This window comes from Myotis myotis, unplaced genomic scaffold (assembly GCF_014108235.1).
Source record: "Myotis myotis isolate mMyoMyo1 unplaced genomic scaffold, mMyoMyo1.p scaffold_m19_p_1, whole genome shotgun sequence".
NCBI classification, from domain to species: Eukaryota; Metazoa; Chordata; class Mammalia; order Chiroptera; family Vespertilionidae; genus Myotis; species Myotis myotis.
In genome coordinates, this window is record NW_023416313.1 from 127,699,921 (window position 1) to 127,714,624 (window position 14,704).

The following is a 14,704-nucleotide window of genomic DNA, read 5'->3' on the forward strand; positions in this document are numbered from 1 at the left end:
TTTGACAACTGCACACCTATTCTTGATAACAATTCTTAACAAACTAGGAATACAAGGCAACTTCTATAACCTGATAAGAGGCATTCAGAAAACACTTAGAGGAGACATCATTTTTCCTGTTAAGATCACAAACAGGATCAGGATGCCTTCTAGCATCATTTCTTGTCAATGGAGTACTGGCAGGCATCGCCAGTGCAGTGAGAGCAGAAACAGAAAATGGTACTGTAAACACTGGGGAGAGAGATATCCAACTGTCCTTATTTGCAGATGCTATGATTCTTTACATAGAAAAGACAAGTGAATCTACTGATAAAATGAGAGAGAATTTAACAAGGTCACTGACTACAGAATCAATGTGTTAAAGTAATTTCATATAACAGAATTTTTTAAAAGTACCACAAGTATAACATAGCTATGACTAAATATTAAAAGATTGGGGGAAGTTATTTTTATTGAAAGTTTTTTAAAATTTAGACACACACTGTTCACTCAATATCTAAAGATGTCAGATTTTCCTAACTCGTATATAGAGTCAATGTAATTCTGATAAAATTCCTAATAGGTCTTTTTATAGAACCTGACATACTGATCCTTAAAATTATATGGAAGAACAAAGGGCCAAAATGTCAAGATGTCTTGAAGAACAAGAAGCTAGGGGAGAGTAACAAGAAGTCTGACTTCATTTTTTGATGTTTTTTGATTGCTGAGAATGTCTAAGCCTCATCCCACCCCACTCCCCACCCCCCGGCCACTTCACATTGTGCCCACATCTGGACAAGCAAATAAGAAAAGCTGGATGTGCACTCTCGGTAGGAGATTCAAACTAGTCAAAGTCCTATCCTAGCCACCCCAGCCCCAACTCCTAACCACAATCAAAGTCCATGCCAATCTCCTTCCCTTGCTTTAAGCATAGGAGGCCTGCCCTGCTCGCCCCAAAGACCTCAAGTAAGCAAGTAATAAACCTTGTCATACCCTCAAGGAGGGTATGGGTGGATCATCAATCTGGACATCGAAACCAAACATTGGGTGAGGAGGGTCCATCTGTCTCTGCAGGTAACCAAACAGAAAGCTTACCTGACAATATTATATCAAGACTTACTGAAAGTAGTACAGATGGAAGTCTGCTCATAAATGATCCTCTTGTACGAGACCCATGACTCCTGGAGTTGTGCAACATGGCCCTGGGTTAAGATGGGTAGTCCTGATTACATACTGCTTTGTAAGTCAAGGTAAGGAGTTTGGATTCATTTTCAGAGTGAAGGAAAGCCATTAGGGAATTTTAAACAGGAAAAAGACCCCACATGATCTGATTTTAACTTTTTAAAGATTCATTTAATGTTATGGACTGAATTGTTTCCCTGTCAAATTCATATATTGAAGCCTTGACCCTCAAGGTAACTGTATTTGGAAGTTAATTAGGTTAAATGAGGTGATGAGGGTGGGGACCTTGTCTAATAAGACTGTTGTCCTTATACGAAGTTGAAGAAACACCAGAGATCTCTCCCTCCACAATGTGAGGACACAGTAAGAAGCCATTTGCAACCCAGGAAGAGAGCTCTTACCAGGAACCAACCTTGGTGGCATCTTGATCTTGGACTTCAGAACTTTACAGAAATAAATCTGTTCTCTAAGCTGCCAGATCTATCGTATTTTGTTCCGGAAGCCTTATCAGACCAATATAGTAACTACTGTGTGTACATGGAAAGGGGGAAGTTAGTATCAAAAGTGAGGAGAGCAGCAAGGAGATGATGACAACTTGAGCCAGGGCATTATTACTGGAGATGATGGCGAGCAGACCCCTTGGCTATGCTCTGGAGAACAGCCTACAGGACATGATGATGGATTGGAGCTGGAGCATAAGGGGGATAAAGGAATCAAATTATTGAGGCAATAGCACCTGAAATTTGAGACATAAGCCAATTCCCCACAACTTGCAAAATAAGGCCTCATTTATGTTTCCTCCACAAGTAACTGATGAGTTATTTCCTCAGTGGAGGAAAATGCACATTCTGACACAGGCTCATATTGCTCTTATATCATTTGGCACACATAAGAATAATTAACATTTTAATGAGCTTCTAGAAAGCTCTATGAAGTCACTACCTAGAGCTTAATGCCATCATTTTCAGAGAATACAGACCTTTCAAGAATAAGATTCCTAGTCAACAGAAGCAGTACAGAAATATTAAGCAGCAGAAAAAAACAAAAGTAATTAGGTTTTATACACAAATAGTTTTCTAATTACCAAAAGTTAGTGTTTGTTGTGGTCATGCTGAATTGCTTTTAAGGTGACACCACACAATTAACCCTCTATATTCTTTCTGTTGCTGACAGGCGCTCTCTGCCCAGAAGAGGATGTGTATTTTTAAGTTTAATTCTCTTTCCTCCTGGCTTACAAGAATAAAGCTTAGAAAAATTTTACTAGGACATTCTTACATGAAGCAAACTCCCATATTTTGTTATATGTCTGATTTGGCTCTAAATTCATTCATGTATCCACTTGCCATACTAAAATCACACAATCAAAATTGAAATAATGGCTTTAATTTACTCAAATACTGACATCGTGATTCTAACCTATGACCAATATCCAGCCTTGCTGGCTGCCATAAGGTAAGCTTCAAATAGCATAAAGTACCATTGCCTTTCTGTAAGGACTAGAGGCCCGGTGCACAAAATTTGTGCGGGGGGGGGGGGGGAGGTCCCCTCAGCCCAGCCTGCACCCTCTCTAATTCAGGACCTCTCTGGGGATGTCCGACTGCTGGTTTATCATTACTGGCAGTTGGGCATCCCTCTCACAATCTGGGACTGCTGGCTCATTACTGCTCACCTGCCTGCCTGCCTGATTGCCCCTAACTGCCCCCCCCCCCCACCAGCCTGATCACTCTTAACTGCCTCTGCCTGCTGGCCTGGTTGCCCCTTACTGCCCAACCCCCCCCCCCCCCGCTGGCCTGGTTGGCCCTCACTGCCCCTCCCCCCGCCGGCCTGGTCACCCTAGACTTCCCTCCCCTGCCAGCCTGGTCACCCCATGCAGCCTGCTGTTCAGTTGTTTGATCATCCCTCACTAACCCCCCTGCTGGCCTGGTCACCCCAGGAAGACTGCTGATTGTTACTGTTACTGTGACAGCATCCGGGACAATCTGAATATTCCTCTATTATTAGTATAGATATGCAGTACTGCAACTCTTATTAGCAAACTGGTAGCCCGGTGCACGAAATTTGTGCACATTAAAAGGGAATTTATTGCCCTAACTGATTTGGCTCAGTGGCTAGAGCATAGGCCTGTGGACTTAAGGATCCTGGGTTCGATTCCAGTCAAGGGCATGTACCTTGGTTGCAGGCACACCCCCAGTGGGAAGTGTGCAGGAGGCAGCTGATTGATGTTTCTCTCTCATCGATGTTTCTAACTCTCTATCCCTCTCCCTTCCTCTCTGTAAAAAATCAATAAAATATATTTTTTTAAAAGAGGGAATTAATTAGCAGAGATATTTTAATATTACTATTTGCCCTTTCTCTATAATAGAAGTGTGAGAAATGAAAGGAAATTAGTAAAATGTATATGAAAATAATATATAAATCCTATCTAAGAATATACAAACATGGTAATTAACCATACCTCCGACACACTTCCCATTGGCTAGTCAGGGTGATATGCAAATTAACTACCAAACAAGATGGCGGCCAGCAGCCAGGCAGCTGAAGCAAACAGGAGGCTTGCTTGCTCCAGTGATGGAGGAAGCCAAGGTTCCCCGCCTGCCACTGCCGGCCTCTGAGCTGCAGTCTAAGAAACAATGTTGCCATTATAGAAGCTAAACAAACCACAGAAACCTGCTTTCAGCCAGCCGGGCCTCAGAGCTGGAGTTGCAACAGTGTTTCAATTATAGAAGCCAAACAAACTGAGGTCTCAGAGCTGGAGCCGAGCCTCAGAGCTAAAGCCAGCTCTCAGCTCCAGTGGCAGCCATAGAAGGTAAATAAATCCCAGAATAAAAAAAAAGAAAAGAAAAAAAGGAGAGGTTGGGAGTTTCAGTCACCCGCCAGCCTAAAAACGGCCCTCAGTCCCTCACCCAGACTGGCCAGGCACCCCAGTGGGGACCCCCACCCTGAAGGGGGTGTGACCAGCTGCAAACAGCCATCATCCCCTCATCCAGGCTGGCTAGGCACCCAAGCGGGACCCCCACCCTGATCCGGGACACCCTTCAGGGCAAACCAGCCAGCCCCCACCAGTACACGAGGCCTCTATCCTATATAGTAAAAGGGTAATATGCAAACTGACCCTAACAGCAGAAAGACTGGGAATGACTGGTCATTATGACATACACTGACCACCAGGGGGCAGACGCTCAATGAAGGAGCTGCCCTCTGGTGGTCAGGGCGCTCTCACATGGGAGGAGCTCTGCTCAGCCACAAGTCAGGCTGATGGCTGCCAGTACAGCGGTGGTGGTGGGAGCCTCTCCTGCCTCCTCAGCAGTGCTAAGGATGTCTGGCTACAGTTTAGGTCTGCTCCCCGCTGGCAAGTGGACATCCCCTGAGGGCTGCCGGGCTGCCAGAGGGATGTCTGATTGCCATCTTAGGCCCAATCCCCCGGGGAGTGGGCCTAAGCCAGCAGGTGGTAATTCCCTGAGGGGTCCCAGACTGCGAGAGGGCACAGGCCAGGCTGAGGGTCCCCCCTCCCCCTGCAAGCGCACAAATTTTTTGTGCACCAGGCCTCTATTTTATTAATAAATAAACAGTAACAAAAGGATATAACAACAGAGGCATGATGTAAAAACGACAAAAACATGATATGAAAACAACAAAAGCATGATATAAAAACAACAGTGATGCAAACAGTGACTGATAAATTGATTAAACTTATTCTAATATCTCCCTGTACACCACATTGAGAGTGAAAACACTTTCAGAGTGCTTGAATTGGTCATTTATATTGGGAATGAAAGGTTCTTCCACTGAGAAGTAAATTTGCAGCAATTCCTGTAGATGCTGTGGGTAAAACAGTATCACCACATCCTCTAGTATAATGTATTAAAACTTTATTGTAGGGAGCCGCTACAGTGTTTTGGATAGGTTCAAGCCTTGGTCTGATGAGAGGGCACAATCCTCTCATTGCCACGTGCAAGTCCCAGCTTGGAGGGCAGGGCCCTCCCAGCACAATTATAGCCAACAGCTATAGTTGTAAGCTTGAGCCTATGGTCCAAATATGTGGCCCCATGTGCCTAAGTGATGTAGGCTTGATAGAGTTCAGGTGCATGTAGTTGAGTAGGATTGAAACCCAGGAGAATGTTGTAAACATCTTGGTCACGCCCTTACTTTGCCTCGTGGCATCTGCTATAAAATAAAGACACGGCTGTGGGCATGGTCGCTGTCTCGCAGAGAAGCAGCATCCAACCAAGACCCAGATTTCATTCTCTTGTCTGTCTTTTCTAAGCCTTTCAGCTGCCCCCACTCAGGTTCACCATTGGCTGTGCTGGCGTGGCACACTTTATAAAGATATGCCTCCAAGCTCCGAGGGCAGGTTCCTGCCTCAAACCCAGCCCTTACAGGAAACAGCTCCAGGAAACAGCTCGGGGGGAGGGTGCAGCTGTTTCCAAGACAACCCCTGCAGGACTGACTTCCTTCCAGTTGGTTGCAGTTCTGGCCGTGATGTTACACCAGGGTTTTTATATAAGTAGATATTACTGTTAAATAAATTTCTAAAATTTTTCTATCAAAGACTAATTATGTAAATTATTTTCTTAATCACAACTATAAACTCTTTGTAGATAATATTTATGCCAGGAAATATACATCATAATGGTTGTTATGTCAAAAATGCATAGCAATTTATTGATACATTTCAGGGCCAAGTATTATTACTTTATAATATTTGAAGCATTTTTTTTTCTGGTGTTACATCTAGCATATATATATATTTATGGCATATATATATATATATATATATATATCCTATCTAATAAAAGAGAAACATGGTAATTAGCTGTAACTTTGCTACCCTTCCCATTGGCTAATCAGCGAGATATGCAAATTAACTGCCAACCAAGATGGCGGCCGGCAGCCAGGCAGCTGACGTGAACATGGAGGCTTGCTTGCTCCAGTGACGGAGGAAGCCAGGTTCCCCGCCTGCCTGCTGGGCTCTGAGCTGCTCTCTAAGAAACATTGTTACAAATATAGAAGCTAAACAAAACCCCAGAAACCTGCTTTCAGTCAGCAGGGATCTCAGAGCTGAAGTCGCAACAAAGTTTCAAATACAGAAGGTAAACAAAGTCCAGAAACCTGCTTTCAGCAGCCGAGGTCTCAGAGCTGGAGCCGAGCCTCAGAGCTAAAGACGGCTCTCAGCTCCAGTGACAGCCATAGAAGCTAAATAAAATCCCAGAATAAAAAAGAAAAAAGAAATAAAAGAGAGGTTGGGAGCTTCAGTCATCCACCAGCCTGAAAACGGCCCTCAGCCCCTCACCCAGACTGGCCAGGCACCCCAGTGGGGACCCCCACCCTGAAGGGGGTGTGACTAGCTGAAAACAGCCATCATCCCCTCATCCAGGCTGGCCAGGCACCCAAGCAGGACCCCCACCCTGATCCAGGACACCCCTCAGGGCAAACCAGCCAGCCCCCACCCATGCACCAGGCCTCTATCCTATATAGTAAAAGGGTAATATGCCTCCCAGCACCAGGATCAGCGGACCGCAAGGCCTCCTGGCATCGGGATCAGTGGAGCCGTGAGGCCTCACTGCCCCTGTGTCAAGTGGAGCCGTGAGGCCTCCCAGCACCAGGATCAATGGAGCTGCGAGACCTCCCAGCCTGGGATAAGCAGAGCTTCGAGGCCTCCCGAACCAGGGATCAGCAGAGCCGCGAGGCCTCCCGAACCCGGGATCAGCAGAGCTGTGAGGCCTCTTGGCACTGGAATCAGCTGATCAGCGAGGCCTCACTGCCCCGGTGTCAAGCGGAGCCGTGAGGCCTCCCAGCACCGGGATCAGCGGAGCCGCAAGGCCTCTTGGCATCGGGATCAGTGGAGCTGTGAGGCCTCATTGCCCCTGTGTCAAGTGGAGCCGTGAGGCCTCCCAGCACCGGGATCAGTGGAGCCGTGAGGCCTCCCAGCCTGGGATAAGCAGAGCTACGAGGCCTCCCGAACCTGGGATCAGCGGAGCTGTGAGGCTTCCTGGCACTGGAATCAGCAGAGCCGCGAGGCCTCCCGGCACTGGGATCAGCAGAGCAGCGAGGCCTCACTGCCCCTGTGTCAAGCGGAGCCGTGAGGCCTCCCAGCACTGGGATCAGCGGAGCCACAAGGCCTCCTGGGCCCTGGAGCAGCGTGACAGGGGGCAGCGCCCAAACCCCCTGATCGCCTTGCAGCTCTGTGTGTGACAGAGGGCAGGGTCACAACCTCCCTATCTGCCCTGCTCTGTTCATGACAGGGGAAGGCGCCTCAACCCCCTGATCGGCCCTGCTCTGTGTGTGACAGGGTGGAGCCGCAACCTCCCCATCGGCCCTGCCTTGAGTGTAACAGGGGGGTGGCGCCCCAACCCCCAATCGGCCCTACCCTGAGTGTGACTTAGGGTGGCATCGCAACTTCCTGATCCGCCCTGCTCTGTGCATGGTAGGGGGATCTCCCCAACCCCCTGATCGGCCCTGCTCTGTGGGTGACAGGGGGGAGCTCCCTAACCCCTTGATCGACCCTGCTCTGTGTGTGACAGTGTATGGAGCCCCAACCCCCCTGATGGGCCCTGCTCTGTGCGTGGCAGGGGGCAGCACCCCAACCAACCCCCTGATCGGCCGGCTCTGTATGTGACAGGGGTAGTGCCACAACCCCCTGATCTGCCCTGCTCTGTGTGTGACAGGGGGTGGCGCCGCAATCTCCCCATCGACCCTGCCTTGAGTGTGACAGGGGGCAGCACACCAGCCCCCCAATCGGCCCTACCCTGAGCGTGACTGAGGGTGGCATCGCAACCTCCTGATCTGCCCTGCTCTGTGCATGACAGGGGGTGGTGCCCCAACTCCCCAATCAGCCCTGCTCTGAGCTGGACCAGGGGCTGCACCTAGGGATTGGGCTTGCCCTCTGCCACCCGGAAGCAGGCCTAAGCCAGCAGGTCATTATCTCCTGAGGGGTCCCAGACTGTGAGAGGGCACAAGTGGGGCTGAGGGATACCCGCCCCCGCCAGTGCACAAATTTTTGTGCACTGGGCCTCTAGTATATATATAATATATACTAGAGGCCCGTTGCAGAAAGATTCCTACAAGAATAGGGTTTCTCTGCTGCTCCTACCCCGCCCTTCTCTGCCACTCCTACCCCGCCCGTCTCCACTACCTCGGCTCCGTTGCTTGGCTTCCTTCTACAGTGTCTTCAGTCTTTGCTCCCAGCCGGTATATGCAAATTAGCCACCATCTTTGTTGGCGGTTAATTTGCATATTGCTCTGATTAGCCAATGGTGGGCATAGCAAAAGTATGGTCAATTTGCATCTTTGTCTATTATTTGATAGGAGATATATATATACACACACATATATATATGTATATCCTATACAGGCAAAATTAAACAATATCCACCATTGTTCTCCTTTCATTTAAATGAGCAGGGTATTTACTCTCTACCATATATGGGCCTTGAGGACACCATGCTAAGTGAGATAAGTTAGACAGAGAAAGACAACTATGTGATATTTCTTATATGTGTAATCTAAAGAGAACTAAACTTAAAAATCAGAGAGTAAGCCAGGTAGGTGTGGCTCAGTGGTTTAGCATCGACTTATGAATCAAGAGGTCACAGTTTGACTCCTGGTCAGGGCACATGCCTGGGTTTCAGGCTATATCCTCAGTAGGGAGTGTGCAGGAGGCAGCCAATCAATGATTCCCTCTCACCATTGATATTTCTATCTCTCTCTCCTTCTCCCATCATCTCTCTGGAATCAATAAAAACATATTTTTAAAAAGCAACAACAAAAAACAGAGTAAAATGGTGGTTACTAGGGACTGGGGTAGGGGAAGGGGAGAGCTATTAAGAGTGAATATTTGCAACTCAGAGATAAATAAGTCCGAAGATCTAATACACAGTACAGTGACTACAGACAACTAAACTGTACTATAAACATTAAATTTGCAAGAGATTGGATCTTAATTATTCCCATGATAGAAGAAACAACAATTATATGATATGACAGAAGTGTTAGCTAATGCTATAATGGCAATCATATACAATATAAATGTTCAAATCAATATGTTCTACATTAGGTAGCTATGTCAATTTAAAAAAATAAAAAAGTGAACTCAATTTTTATTGTAAAATATTTGACTAAACATTTAAATAAAGATCTATATATAAAAGAGCCAGGAGCCATCACATCCGAAACAACTGAACAGATAACCAAACAGGCTGAGTGAGATGACCAGGCTGGCAGGGGGGTTAGTGAGGGATGACCAAATGACTGAACACCAGGCTGCATGGGACAACCAGGCAGTAGGGGGATTAGTGAGGGATCACCAAACAACTAAGTAGCAGGCTGCATGGGGTGACCAGTCCAGCAGTAGCGTTAGTGAGGGATGACCAAATGACTGAGCAGCAGGCTGTGTGGGGTGACCAGGCTGACGGGGAGGGGGGGAGAGGGAAGTTAGGGGCAACCAGGCTGGCAGGGGAGGCAGTTAGGGGTGACCAGGTCGGCAGAGGGGGGCAGTTGGGGGTGACCAGGATGGCAGGGGGGCAGTTAGGGGCGATCAGGTTGGCAGGCAGAGGTGGTTAGGGGTGATCAGGCAGGCAGGCAGGTGTGCAGTTAGGAGCCAGTGGTCCTGGATTGTGAGAAGGATATCCGACTGCCAGTTTAGGCCCAATCAGACATCCCCCAAGGGGTCCCAGATTGGAGAGGGTGCAGGCTGAGCTGAGGGGACCCCCAGTGCACGAATTTTGTGCACCAGGCCTCTAGTATAAATATAAAATATAAAGATGAAAAGTATATTTTATATAAGAAGAAGAATATAATAAAGAAGATATAAATAGGGACATCAGCAAGGTGGCTGAAGGTCTAACCCTAGATCTCCACAAAAACAATAATTTAACAACTACTCACAGATTAAAATAGCTCTGAGAAGACTCTGAAGTATAAGTAAGAAACTGCAGAACCCAGTAAATCACAAAAACCCAGGATGACTGCAGAGAAAAATGTAAGAAGCATTTTACCAGTGTCATTCCATCCCTAGGCTAACATAACTTGGCACCAAGAAATCCCCTTAGCCACAGACAAAGAACAGTGTAGAGAGTATCAATATATAGATAAAAACCATAAATAGGAAACACATAATTTGGAGCAGAAAATTATAACAATTAAAATTAAAAAATTCACTGGAAGGGCATAATACAAGATTTGAGCATGCAGAGTCAGTGAGCTTTAAGCTAAATAAATTGAGGTTATCCAGTTTGGAGAGCAGGAAAAAAATAAAAAAAGAGGAAAAGGGGACAGAACTTGATAGATGATCAAACTTACCAAAATACACATAATAGAAGTCCAAGAAGAAAAGAACAAAAATGGGGGGTAAAAAGAATAGCTGAAGAAATAATGGCTGAAAATTCCCCAAATTTAGTGACAGACATAAATGTACACATTCAAGAAACTCACCAAATTCCAGTTATGATAAGTTCAAAGAGATTTATAGTAAAAAAAATTATAATTAAACCATTAAAGCCAAAGTGTCTTGAAAGCACCAAGAAAAAAGTAATTTATTGTGTACAAGGAATCCTCAATAAGATCGACAGCTAATTTCTTATCAGAAACAATGGATGCCAGAGGCAGTAGATAATGTACTTAAAGTGCTGAAAATAAAGAAAAACCTGTCAAACAAGAATACTGTATCTGGTAAAACTATATATATATATATATATATATATATATATATATATATATATATACACACACATATACATATACATATATATATATATACACATATATGTATACACACACACAAAACCACAATATGCAAATAGAATAAACGGCAAATAACTGAACAACTGTTCGCTATGATGTGCGCTGACCACCAGGGGGTGTGTGCAGAACATGGTGGGTGTTGGCCTCGGCAGGATGGTGGAGCAGGTGAGCAGGGGCACCAGACCAAGGCGGAGTGCCAGTTGCTGTCATCAGGGTGGTTACTGAAAATTCTTTGCTCCTGTGCACCACAGTCCCACCCGGTGCTCGCACTCACTGATGGCATGCAGTGATTGGGGCTGGTACCAGCAGCGGGTGCGAGAGGCAGCTGCCGGCCCCAATCGCTCCTGAGGGCTTCTCCACCTCCCCCTGCTCCTGAGGGGTGATCAGGGCAGCAGCCACCATTCACACCTGCTGCTGATGCCAGCCCCAATCACTCCACGCTGTCAGCAGGTACAAGTGGGGCCAGCACCGTCAGCGCATGGGAGTGGCAGCAGTGGGAGCGGGGCTGCTGGCAGAGAGGGGACCAGGGGCCGCAGTGGGAGGGACTAGGTGGGAGCATGGAGGATTGGCCAAGACCCACCCCTGTGCCCACCGCAGCCTCATGACCCACAGTTCCTTTCAAGGTGCACGAATTCATGCACTAGACCCCTAGCGTGTGTGTATATAAAGAGCCAGGGTCGTAACATCCACAACTGGAGGCTTGACCGAATGTCAGGCTGCGTGCGCAGCTGGCGAGCAGGCTGAACTGCTGACCTCTCAGAGAGAGAGAGAGGTGGGGCTGATCAGCAGCAGCAGTGCTTGCTGGCGAGGCTGGAGAGAGAAGCAGGGTGATCAAACCCTGCTTCTCTCTCCGGCCTCGCCAGCAGCCAAACCTCCCTATCTCTCTCCCAGACGTTAGCAGTTCAGCCTGCTGGCCAGCAGCCTGGGGCAGCTGCTGATCAGCCCCGTGTCTTTGATCAGGCCCAGAGATAGGCCCAGAGATGCTGACTGGCATAGAAACCAATCAATCAGAACCAAATCTGGGTGAATTATGAGGAGCCAATGGCTGCCTAGGAGGTGGGGCTTTTGATGCTGACTGGCATAGAAACCGACCAATCAGAACCAAATCTGGGTGAACTGCGAAGGCAGAACCTAAGGTGGGAGCTGAGGATGGGTTTTAAGGGCAACAGCTGTTTGGTGAAAGGTGTAAGAAAGTGATTCAATTTTTTAATGACTGGTTTGGCAGTATAGTGCATTTGGCTGGCTCTCAATCCAAATATAGGGATTATGTGTTTTTGTCTGCCAAGAGCATCTCTTCCTGCTAAAAAAGCCTCCACACCCCCCCCCCCCATTTAAGCAATCTTATCCTATATAATCTATCTATACTAATATAAGGGTAATATGCTAATTAGACCGGGTTGACTGGCTATCTTCCAGACGTCCGACTTCCTTCCAGACAAAGCCATGGTGGTGGGGGCCGAGGCAGAGGCACTTAGGGGCAATCAGGCTGGAAGAAGAGGGCAGTTGGGGGCGACCAGGCCAGCAGGGGAGGGCAGTGGGGGGCGAGATCAGGCCAGCAGAGGAGGGCAGTTTGTGCGAGATCAGACTGGCAGGGGAGGGCAGTTAGGGGCGATCAGGCTGGCAGGGGGGAAAAGGTAGGGGTGATCAGGCCGGCAGAGGGGCAAGGTAGGGGCGATCAGGCTGGCAGGCAGAGGGGTTAGGGGCAATCAGGCAGGCAGGCAGGCGAGTGGTTAGGAGCCAGTTGTCCCAGATTGCAAGAGGGATGTCCAACTACCAGCAGTCAGACATCCCCCTAGGGGTCCCAGATTGGAGAGGGTGCAGGCCAGGCTGAGGAACCCCCCCCCTCTGTGCACAAATTCCGTGCACCGGGCCTCGTGTATATAATAAACCCTAATATGCAAATAGACCGAATGGCAGAACAACCGAACAACTGGTCACTATGACATGCTCTGACCGCCCGGGGGTGCACGCGGAACATAGTGGTCATCGGCAACAGGCAGCAGAGAACAGACCATGGCAGGCATCGGCCGTGGTGGGATGGTGAAGCAGGTAAGTAGGGGTGCCAGACCAAGGCAGGGCACCGGTCACTGTCATTGGGGCGAGCCTCTGATGGTTACTGAATATTCTTTGCTCCTGTGCACCGCGGTCCTGCCTGGCACTCACACCTGCTGCTGGTGCCGGAGCTGCCGCTAGCACCCACTGCTGGCTTAGGCCGCCAGTCGGACATCCCCCAAGGGCTCCTGACTGCAAGAGGGTGCAGGCCAGGCTGAGGGAACCCCTCCCGTCAGTGCACGAAGTTCATGCACCAGGCCTCTAGTCCTTCATAAAATGAAGGAGCAGTAGGACTTCTGTAAATAAACAAAACCTCAGGTAGTCACCCATGGACCTGTCCTACAAGAAATGCTAAAGGAAACCTTCAGTCTAGAATGAAAAGACCATATACATTACTCAAAGCCATAAGAAGAAATAAAGAACACCAATAAAGGTAACTACCTGAGTAAACGGAAAAGCTAGTAAATCTTGTTTATAAATCTTATTTTATTTTCTATATGATTTAAGAGATGAATGCATAAATTAATAATTATAAATCTATGTAATGGCCACACATATATAATAGATGTAATCTGTGATAATTTGAACATAAAATGGGGACAGAACTATATAAGAACATAGATTTTGAATTCTATTGAAGCTAAATTGCTATTCATTCAAACTAGGTTGTTATAAATTTAAGATGTTAATTTTAATCACCAGTATAACCACTAAGTAAAAACAAAATACAGAAAAGTAAATAAGAAGAGAATCAAAATAGTATGTTAGAACAAAGAAACAGTAAAGAAGGCAGTATAGAGGAATTGTGGAAAGAAAAAAAACCAACATAAACAAATAGCAAAATGGCAGAAGTAATCAGTAACTGTTTTAAATGAAAACAGATTAAGCTCTCCAATTAAAAGGCAGAAATGGCAGAATGGTTTAGAAATATGATCCAACTATACTCTACCTGTGTACCTCCCTCCTTCTCCAGTATTCTGCAATGCAAACCACTGAGTCTTGGTTTCCATTTTCTTAATTCAGGAAGTCCTTTTATTTCTTTCCTGAGCTGCAGCTGGAGACTCTCAAGCAGTAAGCTGGGAAACCATAGGGCTCACTTCTTTTTTCTCTTAGGTCCAAATTCATGAAAACTGCTTTTTTGTGTTTTTTTTGTTCATACTGTTTGGTATTTTAGTTATTACATGAGAGAGTAAGTCCAGTTCCCATTACTCCATCTTGGCTGGAAGCAGAAGCCAGTTTTTATAAAAAAAATGTTTTTATCTATAAAAGTTTTATAATGGCTTAGGGATTAATTTTTTAACTCATTCAATTTTATTAAACTTTGGTTTTCACTAATTACTCTATAAACTGAAGTAATACAATAACCTTATAATAGTCCAAGAAAAAAATTATTTCTTTGGCCTTTAAAAAAACATATTAATGACAAACATATTAATGAAAAAGACATTCTAGGTTTTTTTTAGCATACTATAAAGGGCTTTATAATACTCTATTTTTAAAATATATTTTATTGATTTTTTTTTTTTACAGAGAGGAGGGGAGAGGGATAGAGACTTAGAAACATTGATCAGCTGCCTCCTGCACACCCCCTACTGGGGATGTGCCCGAAACCAAGGTACATGCCCTCGACTGGAATCAAACCTGGGACCCCTCAGTCCGCAGGCTGACGCTCTATCCACTGAGCCAAACCAGTCAGGGCTGCTTTATAATACTCTTAATGAATAAAGTAATTTTTTACCTTTTCTCTTCCTAT

The 14,704-nt window shown here is 46.4% G+C and overlaps 1 long non-coding RNA gene across 6 annotated transcripts in view; it reads right to left on the reverse strand.

Moving 5' to 3' along the window:
• The window catches only part of LOC118661884, a 51,801-nt gene that overhangs the window by 14,934 nt on the left and 22,163 nt on the right, over window positions 1-14,704 (reverse strand). For 2 of the 6 annotated variants that reach the window (XR_004969552.1, XR_004969523.1), the window contains exon 3: window positions 1,100-1,181. The exons of 1 other annotated variant lie outside the window; for it this stretch is intronic. This is a non-coding gene — a long non-coding RNA (uncharacterized LOC118661884). Of the gene's footprint in view, window positions 1-1,074; window positions 1,182-10,044; window positions 10,109-14,704 lie in introns of those variants that run through there. 3 more of the 6 variants (XR_004969560.1, XR_004969531.1, XR_004969567.1) reach the window with 2 other exon arrangements.